General features: G+C 42.7%; 1 long non-coding RNA gene across 1 annotated transcript in view; it reads left to right on the top strand.

Annotated features, from left to right (window-relative positions):
* The first annotated feature begins 2,696 nt into the window (after positions 1-2,696).
* Positions 2,697-8,164, top strand: part of LOC126961342 (uncharacterized) — a 32,274-nt gene continuing 26,806 nt past the window's right edge. The window contains exon 1 of the long non-coding RNA XR_007728274.1: positions 2,697-4,401. This is a non-coding gene — a long non-coding RNA (uncharacterized LOC126961342). The remainder of the gene's footprint in view (positions 4,402-8,164) is intronic.

The raw sequence follows: 8,164 nt of genomic DNA, 5'->3' as shown, positions 1-8,164 counted from the left end.
GTAGAGATAGATAGACTTGAGTTTGAAGTCCAGCTCTGCCATTTAACCATCTGAATTACACTGAGAAAACTGCAAGCAATTCTGAGGCTTTGTTCCCTCATCTTATAAAATGGGGATAATAGTGATAGTGGCAGAAGGCAGTCAAATGCCTAGGAAAATAGGGACAGGTCCCTGGTGAAACCGGACCTTCAAACCAAAGAGAGTTTAAAGCCTGAAAGCCAAGCTACAAGTCTCAGATAAATCCACGAACTGGATTGAGAACCTCTCTTCCTATTTGGTGTGCTTTCCTCTGATCGATCCCCACCCTTCACCTATTTTACATACACCTACCCTTCCCTTGAGCTGTGCCTTTTTTAGCCATTTTTTTTGCACACTCACAAACCAATCAGCATGCACTCCCCCATTCTGAGCCCATAAAAGTTCCAGACTCAACCATAGTTGGAGGACCACCCGCCTTCAGGTGGGGGAGACTCCCCAACTTTGGGTAGGGGGAGGCCAACTCAGGTCCCCCTCTCCACTGAGAGCTGTTTCATCACTCAATAGAACTCTTCACCTTGCTCACCCACCAGGTGTTAGCATAACCTTCAACTTCCTGGATGTGGGACAAGAACTCAGAACCCGCCAAACAGTGAGTGTGAACAGAGCTGTAACCCTGTAGCACTCCCCTCCTGCTCACCAAGCAATGGGAGAGGGAGCTGCTGGGTGCCACATGCACCAGTTTGTTGGGGCAGGACTGAAAGAACTGTTAACATGCTGTAATACCCTCTTAGGGGCTTTGGGGTCGCTGGCATCCCAGAGTTTTTCAGTTGCCACCATGTTCCCCTCTTCCACATGCTGGCACCTAAAGTGGGAGCAGACCAAGACATGCCCGGCCCACCCATAGGCTGGAGTGCAAGCCAAACACAGCTGCTGGACCAAGTGGTGGAGTACCTCCTGCAGCAAGCCCAGAGCCAAGCATGGCCCCGGGCAGGGGCATTGCTGGCTGCGGAGGTCACCAGCTGGTGAAGCGACACCCAAAAAATCCTCCTTGTAATAATTAAGATAATCAAGAATGTAGCATTATTCCTGGCACATAGACTTTCAGTAAATGCTGGCTGCCTCCCTCCTCCAGCATCTGCCACCACTACAGGCTGGCCCCTTTTACAGGTTAGAATTTTATTTGTTAAAGTGAAGCACAAGGTTTACTGCCCCAAAGTATCTTTCCTTATGATGCTTCTGAAGGTGTAGTAAGGCTGTTGAAGACTTGTAAAGAGGGGTTTATTGTTTTATATCCAAAGTGCTTTCTAATGAATATTTTATGGTTTTTCTCACTGTTTGATAATTTTGTAGGATTCAAACAAGTGAGGAAACTTGATTTGTTTTGGAGAAAAAAAAGAGAGAGAATCACTATAACTAGTGATAGAGCCCATCTGTTCTGGGTACCAGAGAACCCCAGTTGGTGACCCCATCCCTGACTGCAGCATTAAGTCCTGAGTAATCTAACCCAATCAGCTGGTAGCATTCTTCTTAATGTCTCCTATTGTTTAAGCATGGTCATTTGCCTAAATCTATACAACAAGACTAAATTAAAGGATATATACTTCAGTATTTTACATGCTTCAGGTAAAGATTTCTCACCCATGCTGACATGAACATGGAGCACAAAGCTTTAAGACCACGAATTTTTTAGCTCCTGTCTTAGCACTATGAGGGGACCCACCCTTAGGATGAAGCCAGGTGCTGAGGACAGCAAAGCACAGGAATGGAAAGAACTCGTGTCTATGATAACATCTTTGAGCTGATAATTATACTGCACCTGGATCCCTCCTACCTCTGGACTTAAGGTTATGTGAGGCAATGGATTTCCTTATTCTTATGAAAACCAGTTTCTGTGAAACTGATCAATATTAAGCGTGAAGCATGCTTCATGGAGCACCACCAGACTATAGAAAATACCAGGGCAGCTGCGGGTCACAGCCCTGAAATCTAGCCACCTGGGTTCATATCCTGCTTCCACTTGTGCCAGCTGTGTGGCCTTGGGGAACATACTCAACCTCTGGCGGCTTCAGTTTCTGCATCTGAGAAACAATGATAATAGTAGTGTTCCTCACAGGAGAAACGTGCGTAACACACACGATGTAGTGCCTGACCCGTGGTAAGTCTCAATAAAATCTGACTTGTAATTATGGTTCCCCCTAGGTGTGAAGATCATCTCAGGATCCACAGATTGATTCAAAAGTGGATTCCCAGTCCTCTTCCTTTCTATCATTGACTCTGTGTCTCTTTATTACTTTGGGTTTTTCTCACTTTTCCTCTCCTGATCTTCTCTCCTCTCATTCCTTTAGCCATAATTGGGATTGATTGATAACTTTATTTGTTGTATTTTAAAATATGTAAGTTTACATTTTCCCTTTTTAATTTAAGAAGTCAAAGAATGGAACATTTTATATTTCTTTCAATAAAAAAGAACCTCTTTATTTGCTTTATATGTATATCCCCATTCAATTTCATCTGCTTGGCTTTGGTCCAGTGTTCCACCCTGTCAGAATCATTTTCCATCTTGACACTGTCAGTTATTGGCTTTGCCATCCTTCCTGGCTTTATTTCATCTGCCTTTTAAACCTTCACCAAGTTCTTGACAAAACCTGCAATTTAGGATGGCTCTATCAGTTATCAGGTAGGTGTATGTGCTGGAAAACTCTAAATCAATGCTCCTTAAACTTCAGTGGCCATAAGAATCACCTGGAGAGCTTGTTAAAGCAGATTTGTGGGCTCCTCACCTGAGATTCTGATTCGGTGGGTCTGGAGTGGGGACTTGGCATTTCCAATAAGCTCCCAAGTGACGCGGAATAGGGCTGCCACAAATAATAGGGGCTCAGTCAAGTTAGTATAATAAGTTTCTTTCCTCTTACGTTGACGTCCGTAGGCAGGTAGTCCAGCCTAGTACCAAGGTTTCAAAACCTAGGTTTTTTCCCTCTCCTTCCTGCCTTAAATGGCATTTGGTTTCCTACTCACGTTTCAGAGTGTTTGCTTGAGCTACAGCCATCATGTCCACATTCAAACCAGTAAGAAAGAGGAAGGGGGAAAGGATGTCTTCTCTCTTTGTAAGGACATATCTCAGAAGTTGTATGTGACACTCTGCTTACCTCTTCTTAGCCAAAACTTCCTCACAAATCACACTAGCTGCAAATAAATCTGGAAAGTATAGTTTTTATTTGGGGTGTCATATGCCCAGCTAAAAATCAAAGTTTTATGACCAAGGCAGAAGAGAATGTGTTTCTGACATTACTAGTTTTTAATGTTACAACAAACCTTTCCCAACTCTCCAGCCAGAGGTTTGCAATCTAAAACCTGCAATGGGCTAGGAAGTTCCAATAAAACTCTGAATTTCAAATTCTGATCACCCCTCCACAGGTAAGTATTATTTCTTTCATTTCTGTGTTCAGGAAATTGAGTCTCAGAGAGCTTCAGTGACTTTCTTGAGATCTCTCAGTAACTAAATGCCCCAAACAAGATCTAAACTCAACCCTGCCAAAGTCCAGGCTTCTAATGTGTCATTCTACATCACAGGAATCATACATTTGTGTGCAGGATGAGCCTTGAGTCAACCAACTACTGTTGCATGCTATGCAACCACAAAACTCTGAGACCTAGACACTTATTTTACTACCATGTCTATAAGTCAACTGGAGACCAGCTGCTCTAGGCTGGGCTGGACTGGACTCCTCCAAGCCACAGCTGGGTCTGGGTCTGCTCCATGGTTCTCCATCCTTCTCAGACTTGTGGGCCTACCAGGGTAGAGCCTTCTCATGCCAAATGCAGAGAAGCACATCTCACTGCTGCTTGTAGTGCGGTCTGCTTCCATTCCCTTGACTGAAGGAAGTCACATGGCCAAGACAAAAGCTAGGCAGTACAGTCCTCCAGGAGGGAGTAAATATTTCTCAATATGTTCTTATCTACCTCAAGTCCCTATGTGATGCATTGGAATGGAAAGAGCCCCAGACTGAGAATCAGAAGTCCCTAGTTCTAGTCCCAGACCTGCCATGAATGACTTGTGTGACCTTGGACAAATTACTAGCCCCTTCTGGGCCTCAGGTTTGTTCTAGAGATCTCTAAGGCATATGCAGACTTTAACTTAAGAAGCTATGGCATGAAAAAACAAATCATTGCCTCTCAAAATTCTAATCTCCTCTGAATGTAGCTTAGTCTGTATGCAAAAATAAACACACACACTAGAGTCTTTTCAAAACCACTGGGCTAATAATGTTCATGATTCTGCTAATGACCAAACTGGAGCACAGTGCAGCTGGTCCTGCTGGTCACGGGAAGGCCCTAGAAAGAAATGAAGCCATCAAGAAGCTATTGATGCTGTGACCTTCTGTTCACAGGGCCTGAATGCAGGCTGCTCCTCTACTTAGACAGGTGAGATTTAATTTTGGTGATTTATGATAATGCCTCTAAGTGCACGGGTAAACATATCATGGCTTATTTTGTAGAATTAATGAAGTCTGATTAATCTCTCGGTCCCCAGCAGATTCTGCTCTGAGAAATGGAGCGAGACTACCAGGCTTTTGTGCAAATTATGGCGGAAGGATTGATGGCATGAGAATCATCTGAAATCCACACAATCTGACCTTTTTTAATCCCGTGGATCCTTTAGTTGGATTCGTTGCCATCATACTGGATGACTGCTGACCAGGGAGAGACCCTTCTGTGAACACAGTGTGCAATACCACAACTGCAGCTAAAGTTAATCAAGCTAGTTCCATGCATCAGGTACTTCACATGGTCCTTTATCCCAAGGATTGAAAAAAGCCACGCTTTTGACTTGGATGGATAGCAGTTCAAATCCTAGTCCCACAATTTAGAAGCTGTTTGATCTTGATGCATAGTGCAGGCACTGTTGGTGTTCTTCTGTGCACATTCAACCCTGTGTCTTCTCTGTCCATATGCATCCTACAGCATGGACAGTTCCAGCATGTCACCTTTTCGTATTTTGGTGGGAGAGAGAAATATGTAAGCAACAAATTATATTGGAAATAAAACCCATGAGTGACTCTAAGCTGCAGATGGAAAAACTCAGTTTATCCACAACACTGGGGTTAAATCCTTCTTACTAAGAATTGGAGGCCAGGCATGGTGGCTCATGCCTGTAACCCCACCCCTTTGGGAGGCTGAGGCAGATGGATCACTTGAGTTCAGGAGTTAGAGACCAGCCTGGGTAACATAGTGAAACCTCATCTCTACAAACACAGACACACACACACACACATACAATTAGCCAGACATGGTGGCATGTGCCTGTAGTCCCAGCTACTTGGGGCTGAGGTGGGAGGATCGCTTGAGCCCAGGAGGTCGAGGCTGCAGGGAGCTGTGATTGGGCCATTGCACTCTGGCCTGGGCAACAGAGTGAGATACCGTCTCAAAGAAAAAAAGAAAAAAAGAATTGGAGATGGTAAAGATTCACAGCCAAATTTAAGGCTTTTGTGTGTCGAAATACACAAACAAGGTGGGAGAGATTGTGCTGCAGCAAAAGGAGTGCTGTGATAGCCATCAGGAATCTGGATTTGAGTCTTGATTCTGCTGACTACAAAAGATGTGACTGAGGGCAAAGTTACAAAACTGGAATCTCGGTTTCCTCATCTGTAAAGTGGGAATGATAATGCCTGCCCTGCCTATTGCACAGACCTTCTAATGGAGATCCCAGAGATAAAAGCCGTCAATGATTAGTAACTCCATTTTACAGATGAAGAAACCGAAGACAAAAATGTAGGCGGTGGAACAGAGACATGGATCTCGTAGTTCTTCTCCTACCTCATCTTGTACCACTGTTTTTCCCACTCACTCTGCTCCAACCACACTAACTTTTTGTCCTTCCCTTGAATAAAACAAGCTCATTTTCACCTCAGGGACTTTGCTGTTTCCTCTTTCTAGAATGTTCTTCCCCTATGTCTTCATGCACTTCGAGGAGGAATTGGCCTTACTTTCTTGATATGCAGGAGTCAGTACAAACATCTCTTCCTCATAGAAGTCTTCCACAGACCCCCATTCAAGGTGATCTCTCTGCTAGGCTCCCTTTTGCATATCATCCTGTTATATTTTTGCTCTATCACTTCCTGAGATGATGACATTTATGTATTGACTTGTTAATCATCTCTCACTACTCTCTTTCCTGGAGAAGAAAGATCCTGAATATCTCATTTTCTGTTACATTGTCAGTGCCAAAAACAGGACTTGGTACATTGTGAGCAGACAGTAAATATTTTTTTGAATGAACAAATTAGTATGTATAGACTTATTTTTAATGACTTTATAATATGTTGCATGGATATACCATCATTCATTTAACCAGAGCTTTAGAGATGGATACTTGATTTTTCTTTTCTGCTTTTACTTATTTTTATTTTCAAATTATTTTGCTACAGCAAACAAATGAGTATAATCTGTGTATACTTACTTGATTTTATCCATAAAGCATATTCTTAGCAGTGGGATTGCTGGATCAAAGGACAAGCGCATTTACAAATTGTGATACATATTGTCAACTTCCGCTATAAAATATTTTCATCAATTTATGCTCCTATCATCTGTGTATGGCACCACCAGCTTGGCATTCCCTCTAAGTCCCTGACAATAACACATTATTGCTGAGAAGCCTTTGCTGCCTTTCAACTTGCTCTCCAAGTGCTTCATCTACTTTACTCATTACCCAGTGAGAGGCTGTGTGTGCAGCAGCTCTGCTCTATTTCTCTGAGATCTAAGTGCTTTGGGTGATTTTCTCCTCTCATTTAGGTTGCATTCTCTAGCCTGCTGTGGCAAAAGAAGGGACATTTAAAATATATGGTAGTGTCTGTAAAGATTAGATTATTGTTCAGTAAATATTCATTATTTTCCCCCTACCCTGTGGCAAGAAAGTACTTTCTGTACTCCCTAACTTTGGCCTTGGCCTGGTGATTAGTTTTGGCCAGTAGGATGTTCGCAGAGGTTATATGAGCAGAAGATTCAAATATGCTAGTATTTTTGGGCTTGCTCTTATGCCTTTGTTTTTTTGCCATGAGAATAACATGCCTTATTTATCTAAATCAGCTAGATCAGATGAACTCCAGCTGTCATGTAGATGTGTAAACGTCTTGTCATATGACATCAAGATTTTTTTCTTATTTGTTACACAGTGAAAGCTGATACAAATTCCAAAATGAAGCTAGAGCTCGCATTTTGCAGCACTTGGCACTTTCTATGTTAAAGATTAAATATTCCCTAGGGCAGTGGTAGCAGAGGAATATTTGAACCTATTGACATTTATCTTTGTGTGGGTTTAATTGAGTCTTGAAGAAAGCATAGGGCTAAATGAGTCCTAGGTGAGGACTCATAGCAGGAGGAAAGGTATAGAAGAAGGACTGTGCAAGGCCTGTCTTAGGACTAGTGAGCAGACTAAAATATAGGCTATATGTCAAAGAGTACTGTAGTAGCTAAGGTTTGAGTTAGGAAACAAAGAAATTGAAGAAGTTAGAGATAGCTTTTATTCTCAGGTTACTGATTCCAGCAAAGAAATATAAACTGCAAGGGAACCCTGGATGCCAATTATATGTCAATTATACCATAAGTCATTGACATTCCGAGGTCAACTACGTAATGAAAACCGGTAAGAGCCTAAGAATAGGCTGGCTGTGCCAAATAGAACAGGCCGGCAGGCAGCTTTATTCATACTTGTATTGTTTCCATTTAGAACATCATTATTAATTAAGCTGTATTTAATGTAGTACCAGCCCACACTTTTGCTCCTTAAATATTGTATGACTATGGCCCTGTCTTCACAGAAACAGACATCAATTGCAGTACTCAAAAGTTATTCTGAACGTAGCCTCATATTTATCCACTTTTTGATAGTATATTGTTTTTTTTAGACAGGGTCTTGCTCTGTCACCCAGGTTGGAGTGTAGTAGTGCAGTCATGGCTCACTGCAGCCTCCACTTCCCAGGCTCAAGTGATCCTCCCACCTCAGCCTCACAAGTAGCTGGGACTACAGGTATGTGCCACCATGCCTGACTAGTCAAAAAAAAATTGTTTTTGTAGAGATGGGGTCTCACTTGTTGACCAGGCTGGTGTTGAACTCCTAGGCTCAAGCAATCGTCTCACCTCAGACTCCCAAAATTATGGGATTGCAGGTGTGAGTCATTGTGCCCAG

Source organism: Macaca thibetana, chromosome 8 (assembly GCF_024542745.1).
Source record: "Macaca thibetana thibetana isolate TM-01 chromosome 8, ASM2454274v1, whole genome shotgun sequence".
NCBI lineage: Eukaryota > Metazoa > Chordata > Mammalia > Primates > Cercopithecidae > Macaca > Macaca thibetana.
The sequence above is the reverse complement of the archived record's forward strand: the minus strand, read 5'-3'. Positions and strand labels throughout refer to the sequence as shown.